The sequence below is a fragment of the Lacerta agilis genome, chromosome W, assembly GCF_009819535.1.
Source record: "Lacerta agilis isolate rLacAgi1 chromosome W, rLacAgi1.pri, whole genome shotgun sequence".
NCBI lineage: Eukaryota > Metazoa > Chordata > Lepidosauria > Squamata > Lacertidae > Lacerta > Lacerta agilis.
In genome coordinates this window covers 2,000,608-2,017,957 of record NC_046330.1, presented here as the reverse complement: position 1 = coordinate 2,017,957, position 17,350 = coordinate 2,000,608, and the positions used below count along the sequence as shown (strand labels likewise).

The following is a 17,350-nucleotide window of genomic DNA, read 5'->3' as shown; positions in this document are numbered from 1 at the left end:
TCCACTTTTTAATTTATACTATGGGTGAGTGAACTAATTTTTGCTGAATGGGGAACACTCTCTGATATTTCTCATTGGCTGGGGCACAAAATAGGGCTGCTCACTGCCACCCCTGCTTTTTGCCATGGCCATAGAACCCTTAACTAGAATTGTCTTTGTCATCTCAGACCATACAGTTAAATATACTACAAGCTATGTAATGTCTCTGACTGCTTAGTACTTATGTAGCATTCTGTCTTCCCTTAAATGTAGGAGCAATTATCTATACTTTAAATCATTTAGGTGCTGGTATTGTTATTTACATTTGGTGGGAGGGTGGGTATATTCATATCCAATTAGTTCTAAAGTGGGATAAAGTCAAATAATGCATTATCATTGTATCAGAAATGATATGTCTAATGCATGACTTTATACAGTATGTATGTTTGTTTTCATATGTGAAATGAATCAAAATTAAATACAGGCAAGCCCCATTTTGTGTATGTTCAAAGAATGTGCAACCCATTTTTTGGACCTGGAAGAGGGAGGAGTGGGGCTGGGACGTAATGGACTTATCATGCTCCGCCGACATGCACCAAGACCCGCAACACAATCCAGTGACAAAAAAAAGATTGGTGCAATGAAATTAATGGATCTATGTTAGTCATGCCAATTTCAATGGGTCTGAGTATGACTAACATTGGATATAGCCTATTACAGTCATACCTTGGAAGCTGAACGCCTATGGAGTCTAACATTTTGGATCCCTAACGCCGCAAACCCAGCAGTGAGTGTTCCGGTTTTCGAAACGTCCAACGCAGCTTCCGATTGCGTGCAGGAAGTGCCTGTAGCCAATCGGAAGCCGTACCTTGGTTGTTGAACATTTTCAGAAGTCGAATGGGCTTCTGAATGGATTCCATTCGACAACCAAGGTATGACTGTATATTTTATTGTCATATTGTAGAAGTTGAAGAAGAAACCATAGAGAGCATTAATATTTTCCTTCTGATCAATGAAGTCAAACATTACAATTAGCCATTTTAGAATGAGCACCTATAGGGAGAAGATAGGTATCAGTAAGCAAAAGCAAGACCAAGATAACAAACCCCTTCTGGAATATGTTCAGCGTTGTACAACATCTAGCTTAATAATCACCATGCTAAATAAGTCAGACTGGCAAAAATATCATTCTTCAGAACCAAGACATCATTACCATGCTTTCCAAGTTACCTGAATGTTACTAGAACACTTGCGAGCACAGAGCCAAGACACAGCTGAAATAACAGAATCCTCTGTTATTACGGAAATGGGAATCAGATTCTTCAGTAGCCTAGTGCTTATCACTGTACCTGCAAGACATTGAAATACACAGCTTAACATTCTTAACATCTTCAATATTGATAATTTGTCACAAGTTAGCAACACAGGTTCTTGTTAAGGGAGAAGGCATGGCAAGGCAGCTACTTTGACATACTTTACTGCCAAGGGGAAAGAGAGAAACAAACTTTTTTTTCTTTACCAAGCTTGCCACTGAGTGTGATGTTCAGCAAGTCATGAATTTCTTCTGGTGCCAAGCCTCTCTCTTGTGCAATCTTTCCCACAGTCTTCGAAGGACCCTGCAAAGCTCTATTCTTTTGTGAGGCACTACCTTTCAGGGTGGATTTGATTTAAATCCAACTGATTTAAATCACGATTTATCAGGAATGCATTATATCAGGTTTGGATTCGGAACAAAGATTTGTTAGAAAGAAAGACTCCCAGATGGGTATCACCAGTAGAGGCGAAGGCTTATAAAAGACCTAACATGCCTGCTAATTGGCCGAAATATGCTGATATATTAGAACAAGAAGGTCAGAATTTTAAATTGAAGAGTTATGAGCAATTGAAAGGGAAAGTATCTGACTGGTTGCAATACTATCAGATAAATGAAGTTTATAAGTTGGATAAGAAACAAGGATTTCAGTCAGAGAAATCAAGTTGGAAATGGAATTGATAGAACCAAACTCAAAAAATCTTTCCAGAATGTACAATTTGTTGCTAGAGTGGCATACGAAAGATGAAATGGTTAAATCGGTAATGATTGATTGGGCAAAAGATGTTGGACATAATATAATGGTGGAGGATTGGGAGAAATTGTGGAGGGAGGGTACCAAGTTTACTGCATGTAATATGTTAAGGGAAAATATCATGAAGATGATTTATAGATGGTATTTAACTCCAGTCAAGTTAGCTAAAATGTATCATGGTTTGAGTAATAAATGCTGAAAATGTAAGCAAGTGGAAGGTACCTTCTTTCATATGTGGTGGACGTGCCCAAAGGTAAAGGACTTCTGGGAGAAGATTTATAATGAGCTTAAAAAGGTGTTGAAAAACACATTCAGTAAGAAACCAGAGGCCTTTCTGCTGGGCATGACCAACTATGAAATCCCCAATAAGGACAGAAGTTTTTTTATGTACGCCACAACAGCTGCTAGGATTTTAATAGCTAAAAACTGGAAAATTGAAGAATTACCAACAATGGAAGATTGGCAGATGAAGATGATTGAATATATGGAACTCGCAGAACTGACCGGGAAACTCCGAGACCAGAGGGAAGAAGCGGTGCAGGAGGATTGGAAGAAATTTAAAGACTATTTGAAACGACGTGAAAAGATTGAGATTTAAGAATGAAATCAGAGGACATATGAGGCTATAGTTATGAAGTTAGTTAGTTTAAGATAGGATATAAGAATTAGATATTAGTATTTTATGTTTATTTTTATAAGGATTAAGATTAGATGAGAATGATGATACAATGTTTATAAGGATTAAGACTAGATGAGAACGATGATTATATATTGTTATAAAATTACTAAAGAGGATTAGCAATGAATGCAGAAAGAGAGGATGTGAGGAGGTCCCCAAACAATGTTAGGAATATTATAAGGATAGTTAAATAAGTGTTAAGATTTTTGTATTGGTATTTTTGTATTTTTTGTAGTTTTTCTTTTCTGGTGTTTTGTAGTGTTATGTTGTATTTGTGTCTGTTGTATTATTAAAATTTAATAAATTCTTGTAAAAAAAATCACGATTTAAATCATTAGTCAGTAAGGCTCAGGGTGGATTTAAATAATAAAAAATAAAAAAACGCGGCCGGTGTTACTGCTGCTTGGTCCAGCTGTCTCGGGGCACGTGGCCCTGCTTGGCGCTGACCCGGCAGGCCACCTCCTCTTCCTGCTGGCTCCCGGAGGCTCGGGGCGGTGGGCGCCGACCTGGCAAGCCGCCTCCTCTTCCTGCTGCGGCTTGGCGCCTGGAACTGGCTGTTGCTGCTGCTGCTGAAGTACTGACAAAGTGCTCAGCAGCGCCGCACGGAGCACCCCGAGCCGCGGTAGGAGGAGGGAGGAGGCGGGTTGCCGGGTCGGTGCCTAGCAGCGCTGCACGGAGTGCCCCCGAGCCACGGCGGCAGGAGGGGGAGGAGGCGGCTTGCCGGGTCGGCGCCCAGCAGCGCCACACGGAGCGCCCTGAGCCGCGGCAGGAGGCGGAGGAGGCGGCTTACCGGGTCGGCGCCCAGCAGCGCCGCACGAAGCGCCCCAAGCCGCGGCAGGAGGAGGAGGGAGGAGGCGGCTTGCCGGGTCAGCGCCCAGCAGCGCCGCACGGAGCGCCCTGAGCCGCGGCAACAGAAGGCAGAGGAGGCGGCTTGCCGGGTCGGCGCCTAGCAGCGCCGCACGGAGCGCTCCGAGTCACGGCGACAGAAGGCGGAGGAGGCGGCTTGCTGGGTCGGCGCCTAGCAGCACCGCACGGAGTGCCCCAAGCCGCAGCAGGAGGCGGAGGAGGTGGCTTACCGGGTCGGCTTCCAGCAGCGCTGCGCTGAGTGCCCCGAGCCTCCGGAAGCCAACAGGAGGAGGAGGCGGCTCTTGCTGGGTCCCGCTGGCTCGTGGCTCCAGGCGGTGTGCGCTGCAGCTCTTGCTGGGTTGCTGGACGTTTTGACGGGGCTGCACCAGCAGCAACATCCGGGTCTGGGTGCCAACCCGACAGGCCTCTTCCTCTTCTTTGGCGCCCTCTAGAACTGCGCCCAGCACTAAGGCTTATTTTTGGGGTATGTCTTATATTTTGTGAATGCTTGAAAATCCTGCCATGGCTTATTTTATAGGCACGTCTTATTTTATGAGAAACACGGTAGGCTATGCAGGGCCAAGGTTGATTTGTAATTGTTGCTGTCTGCCTGCTTGTCATCATGCATATTTCTGAACCATCTGGCAAAATATATACACCTGCAATAGTTTCAGCTCACAAGGAAGCAGACCCTGCAAGAAGTCCATATGAATAGAAACTAGACTACCCCACTTCCACTCGAGCGCAGACGGGTGATGGTCGATTATAACATCGTTCCAATTCTCACGGGGTAATTGAAGGCTGCGATGGGAGTATGCAGCCTCCCCAATCTTCCCAGGACTATGGGAAGACACTGCCTCACCCGCCGATGCCCATTAACTCTGCTCCGAGTTCCGAGGAAGAACGAGCGGGGGGGGGGGGCTTTTGGGTGGAAAGCTCACGAGAGAATTCGGCCCTCCCTGAGGCTACCCAGCCAGTGCTTGAGTTCCAATACTAAAATGAATAATTAGATAATAAGTTTTGGACATGCTTCAGACAAGGAGGAGAAAAAGTATTTTGCTAAATAATCCAGCCACTGAGAAGAGAAGAAAGACCAAGAGGAAGAAACGCTTTGATGGTGTCAGGAATGCTTTGATGGTGTTTCCTGCTTGGCAGGGGGTTGGACTGGATGGCCCTTGTGGTCTCTTCCAACTCTATGATTCTATGATTTCAACTCCTTATCGATATGTGGGAACGGAGCAGAAAGGGGGGGAGCCCCTTTTTTGTTACTGTACTTTGCTTCATAATAATACATTAATGGGCAAAAAAAACCCTAGAAGAGCTGTTTTCACTATTCAGACCAAGCGAGATTGGAAAGTTTAAAAGTGTGATATATGTGGACATATATGGTTCCTAACATATAAACTGTGTGGAAATGAAAGTAAGAGATAAACAACACCACTCCTATAAAAAAGATATTACATTTTGGAGCAGTTTGGAAGAGGATAAAAAGGTGTTTTAATCTGTTAATTGGCAGAGCATCCCCTTGCCACGGGATGTTTTCTTTTTGTTATAAGAACTTTGGACGGTGTCCTGGAAATGTCTGACTCTGATTTATGATGCAGTTTAAATTAGCAAACGTCATGTCGAAGAACGGGCCGCGAACCATCGAAGTCAAAGGGGGAGAGAAGCCAAAATTAATTAATCTTTATATATGAACTTACAGTGATAGGCAATCTCCCCTGGAAAGGCTTTTGATGTAGTTGGTTAGAAAAAATATTAAGCAGAACGCAATGTTTGGATTTTATCGTGACTGTGTTAAAATGGCGTCTGCTGCAGTAAGGACTTTTAGATTCGGACTTACTGTATATACTTGAGTATAAGCCTAGTTTTTCAGCCCAATTTTTGTGCTGAAAAAGCTGCCCTCGGCTTATACTTGAGTGAGGCGGGCGGTGGGGGCGGGAAGAAAGAAGCCCTTTCTCTCCGCTCGTGCCGCCACCCGCTCTCCCCAGTCAACCATTCCTTAGAAGCGTACAAGAACGGCGGTTCTTTACTCTCCCCAGGCAGCTTGTTCCATTCCTAAACTGCTCACATAAATGCAAACTTGGCAAAGGAGGAAGAGGAAGGAGCAGCCCAAAGGGCTGCTTTCGGGCTGCTCGTTCCTCCTCCTCCTCCACAGCGGCAAAGGTGAACCGGCTTATACTCGAGTCAATAGGTTTTCCCAGGTTTTTGTGGGAAAATTAGGTGCTACGGTTTATATTCGGGTCGGCTTATATTCAGGTATATATGGTAAGAAATACCAGTGTGTCAGGGGAAGCTGCAATTTATGGAAAAAGACTACGGACATAAAATCCACACAGAAATGATTATTTTTGGCTGTTTTATCTCACTTGTTGGAAGAAGCAAGGAAGAAAGCGGCTGCGCTCGGGAGAAAAGGCTCGGGTTTCCCTTTGGCTGCGTCACTTCCCACCGTTGGCACGAGCGGCGCTGATCTCGGTATGAGCATGCGCAAACTGCTCGCGCCCCCTCCCTTCAGACGCAAAACGTAGAGGGATGGGGAGACGATATCACCACAGTCTCCCGAAGAGTAAGCGGGGAACGGAACTGGAGAGCCGCGCATGCTCACAAATGAAAGGGAAGTGTGGAAAAAAATGGGCGGGCTTTTGGTTTCGCCGTTGCCTGTTAGTGAGTCAGAGCGGGAGGGGTTCATTTTACAGCCTCTCCGTCAGGCGGGAGGAAACCTTGTCTTTTTTTGTCATTGTACTCGCTGTCATTTCTCTCTCTCGTTATTTCACGAATAACTCAAGCAGTTTGCACCAGTATAAAATTCAGAAGAATAATCTAATCCCATATGTAAATAAGGCCCTCCCTTAGTTCCACAGAACGCAAAAGTCAAGGCATACGAAGTGCTTTTGAACAAAGAAAATACCCAAATAAATGCTTTTAACTACTATCGTTTTAAAAACGAAACTGTGATTAGTAACAGTTTTGGGAATTAAAAATTGGTTCATTCTTGGGGCGCTTAAACTATGTTCTGGGTTGAATTTGGCTTGCGGAGGGAAGCGCAAAATGAGGAAGCCCGTTTCCCTTTGAAAGCGGCACTCGGAAGTAACAACAAAGAGGCTGAGCCACGTACTTTCGCTTTGACTTTTTAAGCTGATTTCATGTACTTTGGAGACTTAATGGCACAGGTTTTTAGCAAGATTTCGTGGTGTGGATTATAATTATTTGAGAAGACACCGCTACACCCTCTGGATAAGGAGACCGGGTCGGTTAGCGGGCGGCGAAATACATTGTTTTAAATGGCTACTGTTTCCTGCTGTTGGTGGAGACTGACACTTTCCTGCTACTTTCTAACTTTTTAACTGGAATACACTGCTGGAAAGACTAAGAGAAATTGCTGCCTTGGACAAGTGCTTTTGGTGATACTTCTCCTGACTTTTCCTGACTTTGAGAAAGTTTGAAAAAGTTTAAAAACTTTGAAAAAAAGTGTCTTTGGAGCTGGAAGCAGCGGGACTCTTATTTTGAAAGGCTGCTTGGTGGGCTCTGTTCTTTGTCCTCTGATTCTGTTTGACTCTGTCTGCTGGCCATCTGGTGTTTATCTTTGGAACTTCTTTGAGACTGCTTCCCAGGCTACTTATCTGGTGGTGACCTTGAGATTAAAGTAAACTGCTAGCAAGCAGTAGACTGTTAGTAAGGAGGGCATTGTAATGATGCAACCTCAGGAAACACCACCACAAACTGGATCTATTGCCTCTAGATTAAAATCCAAAAAAGCAGAAGAGGAGAAACAGAGAAAAGGTTCGGGGGCAAAACCCTTTGAGGACCAGATGTTATCTGCTATTGAGAGGTTAAGCGTAAGCTTACAATCTGTGCACAGTGAGCTTAAAGAGACCAGAGAAGAAATTAAGGGTACGAAAGAGGAGCTGCAAAGTGAAATTAAAAAATCCTCTGACTCTTTGCAATTAGCAATTGCCTCAGTTGAAAAGACAGTTAATCAGAACAAAATTGAAATTACAAGGATTGGAAAAGAGGTGAACATACTTAAAAAAGAGTCGGAGGACGTCAAAGAAAAGGTTAAAAGAGTGGAATCAAAAATTGAAACTTTGGACCCAGAAGAAATTCAAAGAATTAAAGTGCAACAAAGAGACGTACAGGAATCTCTGGCCTTTTTACAGCTCCGCGAGAGGGAGGCTAACGTAAGATTGAGGGGGGTCCCTGAATTGGAGCAAGAGAATTTGAAAGACTTTTTGGTTAAAGAATTTTCAGCATTTTGGGAGCTAGAAGAGAACGATTTGCAGTCATTCATAGTTAAAGCGTACAGATTCGGAACAAAAGGGAAAAAGAATAAGAAAACCGTGAATGACTGCATGGTAGTGTTTCAGAATAGATTACAGAGAGACCAGATCCTTGATTTCCATTACAAGAACAATTTGGTGATTCAGCAGAAACAGATCATTCTGTTTAAGGATATCCCACGGTACTTTCTAGACAGGAGGTTTAATTACTACGATTTGACGACGGAACTAAGAGCAAGAAATATCTCCTTCAGCTGGGAATTCCCGGAAGGCCTGACCTTCAAGTACAAAGAAAGAAGAGTAAGAATCAGATCTCCTGAAGACAAGCAAAAGTTCCTGGACAAGCACATTGCTGATTTTCGTGGATCATCATTAGACCCAGCAAGACTATCTAAACTTAAGTTTCCAACCGGAAAACCAGCCAAAGGAGAAGAAGAGGGAAGTGAAGAAGAAGAAGAAGAAGGAGCGGTAGGAGGGACAAAACTGTAAAATGGCGTTAAAGGTTCTAACGTGGAATGTCCATGGCCTGAACCAGAGGCCGAAAAGACACAGAGTATACCATGCACTTGAGAGGAAGAGATTGGATATAATTTGTTTACAAGAGACCCATGTGGTCCGGCACCATAGAAGGATTTTACAAAACAAGAAATTAGGTCAAGAATTTATTACATCTGATAAAGTCAAGAAAAGAGGAGTTGTAATTTATGCAAAGGAGAAATACAATCCAAAGCAGCTCTTTAAAGATGAAGAAGGAAGATACATTGCAATTGAAATTACAGCACAAGGCGACAAATACATGATACTGGGACTCTATGCACCGAATGAGGGAAAGTCAGACTTCTATAAGAAGATTCACGATCAGTTGTTGGAATATTTGGATTACAATTTAATATGTTTAGGAGATTTCAATGGGGCGGTTTCCACTATGATGGATAGATCTCAAAAGTCTAAAATCACGAATGAAGGGAAACTGCCTAAAACATTTTTTAAAATGATTGAGAATTTGGATTTAATTGATACATGGAGGTTGAAGAATCCAACAGAAAAGGAAGCAACTTTTTTTTCAGAGCCACAGAAGTCGTGGTCGAGAATAGATTACATCTGGACATCTAGAAGTCTGGCACCAAAAATCCAGAAGGCAGAAATCTGCCCCAAGACTTGCTCAGACCATAATGCGGTACAATTGGATTTGAAACTTTACTCCAAGGATTCGTTTCGATGGAGAATGGATGATGCGTTGATGAGAGACGCCAAGCTTGTGGAAGCAGCGGGAAAAAAGATGAGAGAATATTTTCAATTTAATCTGAATACAGAGGTGGAGAAAAGAATAGTTTGGGACGCAAGTAAAGCAGTGATGAGAGGGTTCCTCATAAAGGAAAAAACAAAAAGAAAGAAACAACAAAATATGGAAAAAGAAAAGATATTGGATCAAATAAAAGAAAAAGAGAAGAAATTAAGAGGGCACCTGAAGAATCAACACATACAGAAAGAAATAAAGTTATTGCAGTCCCAATACGCAAAAATTTTAAACCAAGAAATCGAATGGAAAATCAAAATGATGAAGCACAGAACCTTTGATTCAGCTAATAAATGTGGGAAAATGCTGGCTTGGCAGTTAAAAAAGAGACAGAAATGGAATACCATCACCAATTTGAAGGTTAATGACAAGATTGTAGACAATCCGGAGGAGATTAGGAAATGCTTTCAAAAATTCTTTAAGCACTTGTACAAAAAAGAGGAAGTTGGTGAGGAAGATATCGAGCAATTCCTGGGGAAAAATGGACTACATAGAGTCCCAGAAGAAAAAGCAACAATCCTCAACCACCCGATCACGATACAAGAATTGGAAGAGGCAATCAATAACATGCAGATAGGAAAAGCCCCAGGACCTGATGGGTTAACTGCAAAATATTACAAAGTGTTAAAAGACTGGTTAATACAACCTTTTAAGGAGATTTGTAATGGACTGCTGGAGGGAGACAGGGCGCCGGACTCATGGAAGGAGGCATTTATTACACTGATATTGAAACCGGATTCAGATGAAACACTTATGAAAAATTACCGACCAATTTCACTTCTAAATGTGGATTATAAAATATTTGCGAATGTCATGGCCTCGAGATTGAAAAGAGTATTGAAAGATTATATCCACAAGGATCAAGCAGGCTTTTTGCCTGGAAGACATATTAGCAGCAACACAAGGAATATTGTGGATATTTTGGAGAGATTAGAAAAAAAGATAAATACAGATGCGGTGTTGATGTTCATTGACGCAGAGAAGGCCTTTGACAACATTTCTTGGACTTTTATGAAGAAAAATCTGGAAAAGATGGGGGTCGGCCAAAGATTTTTAAATGGTATAAACGCGGTCTACACAGAACAAAAAGCAAAGATTATAATAAACAGTGTAATATCTGAGGAGATAAGGATAGAAAAAGGAACGAGACAAGGGTGCCCTGTCTCCCCTTTACTCTTTATTACGGTCTTGGAGGTCCTCCTAAATGTGATTAGGACAGACAACTCAATAAAAGGAATAAGGGTGGGGGAGAAGGAATACAAACTGAAAGCATTCGCCGATGATTTGATGTTATCCCTACAGGAACCAGAAAGCAGTGTTCCTAGAGTTTTAGAGACAATTGACAACTTTGGAAGAGTAGCAGGATTTAAATTGAATAAAGCTAAAACCAAAGTATTGACAAAAAATATGACGCCATTGCAGGCGCAAAGATTACAAGAACTCACTGGACTGAACTTTGTTAAAAAGGTTAAATATCTAGGGGTAAACTTGACTACAAAAAATGTCAACCTGTTTAAGGACAATTATGAAAAGGTGTGGAATGAAATTAAAAGAGACTTAGAAATTTGGACGAGGCTAAAACTGTCCTTAATGGGCAGAATAGCGGCTATAAAGATGAACGTGCTACCGAGGATGCTGTTCTTATTCCAAGTGATACCGATTATAGATAGGTTAGATTGTTTTAGAAAATGGCAAAAGGATTTGTCGAAATTTGTATGGCAGGGAAAGAAACCAAGAATAAAATATAAGATACTGATTGACTCTAAAGAGAGAGGTGGCTTTGCTCTGCCAGACCTACGGTTGTATTTTGAAGCAGCTGCCTTTTGCTGGTTAAAGGACTGGTTCAAGTTGGAAAATACTGAGGTGTTGGACTTGGAAGGACATGATAATGTTTTTGGGTGGCACGCCTACCTGTGGTATGACAAAGTTAAGGCCCATAAGGCTTTTAAAAATCATATAATTAGAAATGCCTTGTTTCAGGTATGGACTCGTAACAAAGACTTGTTGGAGAGAAAGACCCCTAGATGGATATCACCAGTGGAGGCAAAGGCCTTCAAAAGACCTAACATGCCAGCAAAATGGCTAAAATATGCTGATATACTGCAACAAGATGGTCAGAGTTATAAGCTGAAAAGCTATGAACAAGTGAAAGAGGGAGTGTATGATTGGTTGCAGTACCACCAAATCAATGAAGTTTTTAAAATGGACAAAAAGTTAGGTTTTCAAGTAGAAAAATCAAAGTTGGAAACAGAATTGATTGATACGAACTCCAAAAACCTTTCCAAAATGTACAATTTATTGTTGGAATGGCATACGAAAGATGAAATGGTTAAATCTGCTATGATTGAATGGGCTAAAGACGTGGGACACAACATTATGTTTGAGGATTGGGAGAGGTTGTGGAGGGAAGGTATTAAATTTACTGCTTGTAATGTGCTAAAAGAGAATATGATGAAAATGCTTTACAGATGGTATCTAACACCAGTTAAATTAGCTAAGATGTATCATGGATTGAGCAATGAATGTTGGAAATGTAAGAAAGTAGAAGGTACCTTCTACCATGTGTGGTGGACGTGCCCAAGAGTCAAGGACTTCTGGGAGAAGATATATAATGAGCTCAAAAGAGTGTTTAAATACACTTTTTCTAAGAAACCAGAAGCCTTCCTATTGGGCATAACCAACCATGAGATACGAAGGAAAGATAGAGTGTTTTTTATGTATGCCACAGCCGCAGCTAGGATTTTGATTGCTAAATGTTGGAAAGGTGAGGAGCTCCCCACGGTGGAAGATTGGCAGATGAAGCTGATTGAGTATATGGAACTCGCAGAACTGACCGTGAAGCTCCGAGACCAGAGGGAGGAGACGGTGCAAGAAGATTGGCGGAAATTTAAAGACTATTTAAAACAACGTGAAAAATTGGACATTTGAAGTGAAATCAGTGAATTTAATAGGCGATAGCTATTATAATATTAGGTTGAAGTAGAATGTAAGAAGTGAAGATTGAAGGAAATTTTAGAAGATAATATAAGATAGAAATTTAAGATGATAAGATTAATATAATAAGATTAGGATATAGTGCTTGAGTTAAGATGTTTTAAGGTTATGATGAAAATTTTGGTGAATGTTTATGGAATTAGTTAAGAAGTTACTAAAGTAAATTCGAATTGAACGCAGAAAAGGGAACGGGGGAAGTCACCCCTAAGAAGAATAGAAATGAAGTTAGAGTAAGTAGTGTTTTGTTTTTGTTTGTTTGTTTGTATGGTTTATTTGGTTGTTTATGTTTAATTTGTATTGTATGTGTTGTTTATTTTATGTTTTTTATGGAAAACTTAATAAAATATTTTTTAAAAAAAATGAATCCATTGCCCCGTGTCCGCTTCTCTGGAGCAGCAGAAAACAACCCTATGGCTATCATATCACCCCTTAACCTTCTCTTCTCCAGGCTAAACATACCCAGCTCCCTAAGCCGTTCCTCATAAGGCATCGTTTCCAGGCCTTTGACCATTTTGGCTGCCCTCTTCTGGACACGTTCCAGCTTGTCAGTATCCTTCTTGAACTGTGGTGCCCAGAACTGGACACAGTATTCCAGGTGAGGTCTGACCAGAGCAGAATATAGTGGTACTATTACCTCCCTTGATCTAGACGCTATACTCCTATTGATGCAGCCCAGAATTGCATTGGCTTTTTTAGCTGCTGCATCACACTGTTGACTCATGTCAAGTTTGTGGTCTACCAAGACTCCTAGATCCTTTTCACATGTACTGCTCTCAAGCCAGGTGTCACCCATCCTGTATTTGTGCCTTTCATCTTTTTTTGCCCAAGTGTAGTACTTTGCATTTCTCCCTGTTAAAATTCATCTTGTTTGCTCTGGCCCAGTTCTCTAATCTGTTAAGGTCATTTTGAAGTGTGATCCTGTCCTCTGGGGTATTAGCCACCCCTCCTAATTTGGTGTCATCTGCAAACTTGATCAGGATGCCCTCAAGCCCATCATCCAAGTCATTGATGAAGATGTTGAATAAGACTGGGCCCAAGACAGAACCCTGTGGCACCCCACTAGTCACATCTCTCCAAGATGAAGAGGAGCCATTGATGAGCACCCTTTGGGTTCTGTCAGTCAGCCAGTTACAAATCCACTGAATGGTAGCATTGTCTAGCCCACATTTTACCAGCTTCTTTACAAGAATATCATGGGGCACCTTGTCAAAGGCCTTGCTGAAATCAAGATAGGCTATATCCACAGCATTCTCTTCATCTACCAGGCTTGTAATTCTGTCAAAAAATGAGATCAGGTTAGTCTGACATGACTTATTTTTCAGAAACCCATGCTGACTTTTAGTTATCACAGTGTTCCTTTCTAGGTGCTCACAGACCATTTGCTTAATGATCTGCTCTAGAATCTTTCCTGGTATTGATGTCAGGCTGACTGGGCGGTAATTGTTTGGGTCCTCTCTTTTCCCCTTTTTGAAAATAGGGACAACATTTGCCCTCCTCCAGTCTGCTGGCACTTCGCCTGTTCTCCAGGAATTCTCAAAGATTACTGCCAGTGGTTCTGAAATCACCTCTGCCAGTTCTTTTAATACTCTTGGATGTAGTTCATCTGGCCCTGGAGACTTGAATACATCTAAATTAGCCAAGTATTCCTGTACTACCTCCTTACTTATTCTGGGCTGTGTTTCCCTTGCTGAATCATCTGCTCCATATTCTTCAGGTCGGGCATTGTTTTCTTTATTGGAGAAGACTGAGGCAAAGAAGGCATTGAGGAGTTCTGCCCTTTCTCTGTCCCCTGTTCACATTTCACCATCTTCTCCTCTAAGTGACCCCACTGTTTCCTTGTTCTTCCTTTTGCTACGGGCGTACCCATAAAAGCCCTTTTTGTTGCTTTTAAGCTCTCTAGCAAGCCTGAGTTCATTCTGTGCTTTAGCTTTTCTGACTTTGTCTCTACACGTACTGGCTATTTGTTTGAATTCCTCTCTGGTGGTTTCCCCCTTTTTCCATTTTTTGTACATATCCCTTTTAAATCTTAACTCAATTAAAAGTTCTTTAGATAGCCACCCTGGCTTCTTTAGGCACCTTCCATGTTTCCATCTCACTGGTATTGCCTGAAGTTGTGCTTTTAATATCTCCCTTTTAACAAGCTCCCAACCATCATGAACTCCCTTCCCTTTTAGTATTTCTGTCCATGGGATTTCACCCAGCATTTCCCTAAGTTTTCTGAAGTCGGCTTTCTTAAAGTCTAGAATTCGAGTCTTAGTATGCTTGGTTGCTCCTTTCCGCTGTATAATAAACTCCAGTAGAGCATGGTCACTCCCACCTAATGATCCTGCCACTTCTACCCCACTAACCAGGTCATCACTATTGGTTAGGACCAGATCTAAAATGGCTGATCCTCTTGTTGCTTCTCCCACTTTCTGGACAATGAAATTGTCTGCAAGGCCAGTGAGGAATCTGTTCGACCTTATGCTCTTGGCTGAGTTTGACATCCAACAAATATCAGGGTAGTTGAAATCCCCCATTACTACTATCTCACTTCCTTTTGAATGCTTGACCATCAGTTCCAGGAAGGCATCATCTGTGTCCTCAGTTTGGCTTGGGGGTCTATAGTAAACTCCCACAATGAGATCACTGTTATTTTTCTCTCCCTTAATTTTGACCCAGATACTCTCAACTTGGCTTTGGAGTTTCAAATCCTGGATCTCTTCACAGGTATACACATCCCTGACATATAATGCCACTCCTCCTCCTTTCCTGTTTGGTCTATTTCTCTGAAATAGATTGTATCCCTCTATTACTACATTCCAATCAAGAGACTCATCCCACCATGCTTTGATAGTGTTTCCTGCTTCGCAGGGGGTTGGACTGGATGACCCTGGTGGTCTCTTCCAACTCTAGGATTCTATGATTCTATGTACCCACAATATGCCCCCTTGCCCCCTGAGCCCTCCCTGTAAGAGACCCTTTCTTTCCAAGCCTTTTATTGTTATTTATTTTTATTTTTGAAATTTACCAGTAGCTGCTGCATTTCCCACCCTCGGGTTATGCTAAAGTCAATAAGTTTTCCCAGTTTTTTTGTGGTCAAATTAGGTGCCTCGGCTTATATTTGCGTCGGCTTATACTCACGTATATGCGGTACTTTTATTCAAACGGTTCAAGGCTTCTTCAATGGAAAGTCGGTCATGCTCTATCTCTTCAGGCTTTGTGACACTTCTGGGTTTTTTTACTACCAGTAGCTGGCAAAGCTTGTTCTGGCACCTCAGAATTCCTGCGTCTCTTCATTTTTTTCTTATTCCAGGAAAGAAACACAAGACAAGGTCAACTTTTTTTTTGTTTTCTTTTGTTAGTATTTCCCTGTCCCCCGATAATCAAGTTTGGTGCAGAAAATGAACAACAGAGAGCTACCTTTTAAAACAAATAAGCAAACGTGCCTTAGGTACATCAATAGTTAATTTACGGTGTCCAAGTATGGCATGCTCCACTGCTCTCTTCACCTCAAACAGCCCTTTAAAAAGATATTTTAACAATTAATTCCTTCCTTCCCACCAGCACTCCACTCTCCTCTCGCGCCATTTTCCAGTTTTCGAGGCCTACCTACCTCTTGCTCCTTTCCCACGCTCGCACCGTCAAAACGAGCGCCGCCAAAAAAACTCCCTCCTCTGTAGCCGCGCTTCAGTTCAAAAAATATTTCCCTGCGCAGGCGCAAATCGCGATCGGGGGAGGGGTCGTTGGAAGAAGCAAGGAAGAAAGCGGCTGCGCTCGGGAGAAAAGGCTCGGGTTTCCCTTTGGCTGCGTCACTTCCCACCGTTGGCACGAGCGGCGCTGATCTCGGTATGAGCATGCGCAAACTGCTCGCGCCCCCTCCCTTCAGACGCAAAACGTAGAGGGATGGGGAGACGATATCACCACAGTCTCCCGAAGAGTAAGCGGGGAACGGAACTGGAGAGCCGCGCATGCTCACAAATGAAAGGGAAGTGTGGAAAAAAATGGGCGGGCTTTTGGTTTCGCCGTTGCCTGTTAGTGAGTCAGAGCGGGAGGGGTTCATTTTACAGCCTCTCCGTCAGGCGGGAGGAAACCTTGTCTTTTTTTGTCATTGTACTCGCTGTCATTTCTCTCTCTCGTTATTTCACGAATAACTCAAGCAGTTTGCACCAGTATAAAATTCAGAAGAATAATCTAATCCCATATGTAAATAAGGCCCTCCCTTAGTTCCACAGAACGCAAAAGTCAAGGCATACGAAGTGCTTTTGAACAAAGAAAATACCCAAATAAATGCTTTTAACTACTATCGTTTTAAAAACGAAACTGTGATTAGTAACAGTTTTGGGAATTAAAAATTGGTTCATTCTTGGGGCGCTTAAACTATGTTCTGGGTTGAAAACCCAGCGAGACCACTGGGTCATCTAGTTCTGTATTGTCTGCCATAGCCAACAGCTGCTCTCCAGGATTTCAGAGAGCAGGTTTTCGGAGCTCAGTTTCCCATGAATGGATTTTAAACTGCAGCTTTTTGCATAATGTGCCTCTACCAGTGGGCCATTCACAAGCCATTTCCTGTACAGTGTAGGGTTCTATATCCCATGTAGTCCTGGTTCTTCTAGTAGTTCAATTCAGTTAATTCTGCAACTCTGCAAGTTAGACCACATCTGCTTTATACATTCAAAGCACCATCATGCCACCTTAAATTATAACAAATTGCATCTTTGTATTCAATCCCTTCAGTACTTTGGACAGCAGTCTTTCAGGACTCATCCACAGTTACCTTGTGCCCCATGCTTCCTAGGCACAGGTCAGTGCTTTAAAGGCACTGTGTCCGAGTGTTTTGTTTTGTTGTCCCAGTGCTCTCTAATTTTGACTAATTTTCAGCATCCCTTTCCAAGGCAACTTTATTTATTTAATGTATTTAAGGAGTCCTCTGTGCATGGCAAAGGCTTGTTGCTGTGACAATAGGAGGCTGCCTTATACTGAGTCACACTATGGCTCCATCTAGCTCAGTGTTGTCTACAATGGATGGCAAAAACTCTCCAGGGTTTCAGACAGAGGACATTCTACCTGGAGATACAACAGATGGAACTTGAGACCTTCTGCATGTAAGCAGGTGCTTTAGCACTAAGCTATGGCCCTTCTCCCATTGCTTCTGCCCTGAATGAACTGCAAGCCTGTCCTACAGTCCTCCCAAAACTCTTTTGTGGCTACACTCTGCAGGAGGTAATTGGTA

General features: G+C 42.3%; 1 long non-coding RNA gene across 1 annotated transcript; it reads right to left on the bottom strand.

Annotated features, from left to right (window-relative positions):
* Positions 1–935: 935 nt before the first annotated feature.
* Positions 936–1,625, bottom strand: LOC117039791. Its single transcript, XR_004425797.1, has 3 exons — positions 1,499–1,625; positions 1,210–1,328; positions 936–1,032 (listed from the first exon to the last, which is right to left on the bottom strand). It is a non-coding gene; the product is annotated as an uncharacterized LOC117039791 (long non-coding RNA).
* Positions 1,626–17,350: the final 15,725 nt, after the last annotated feature.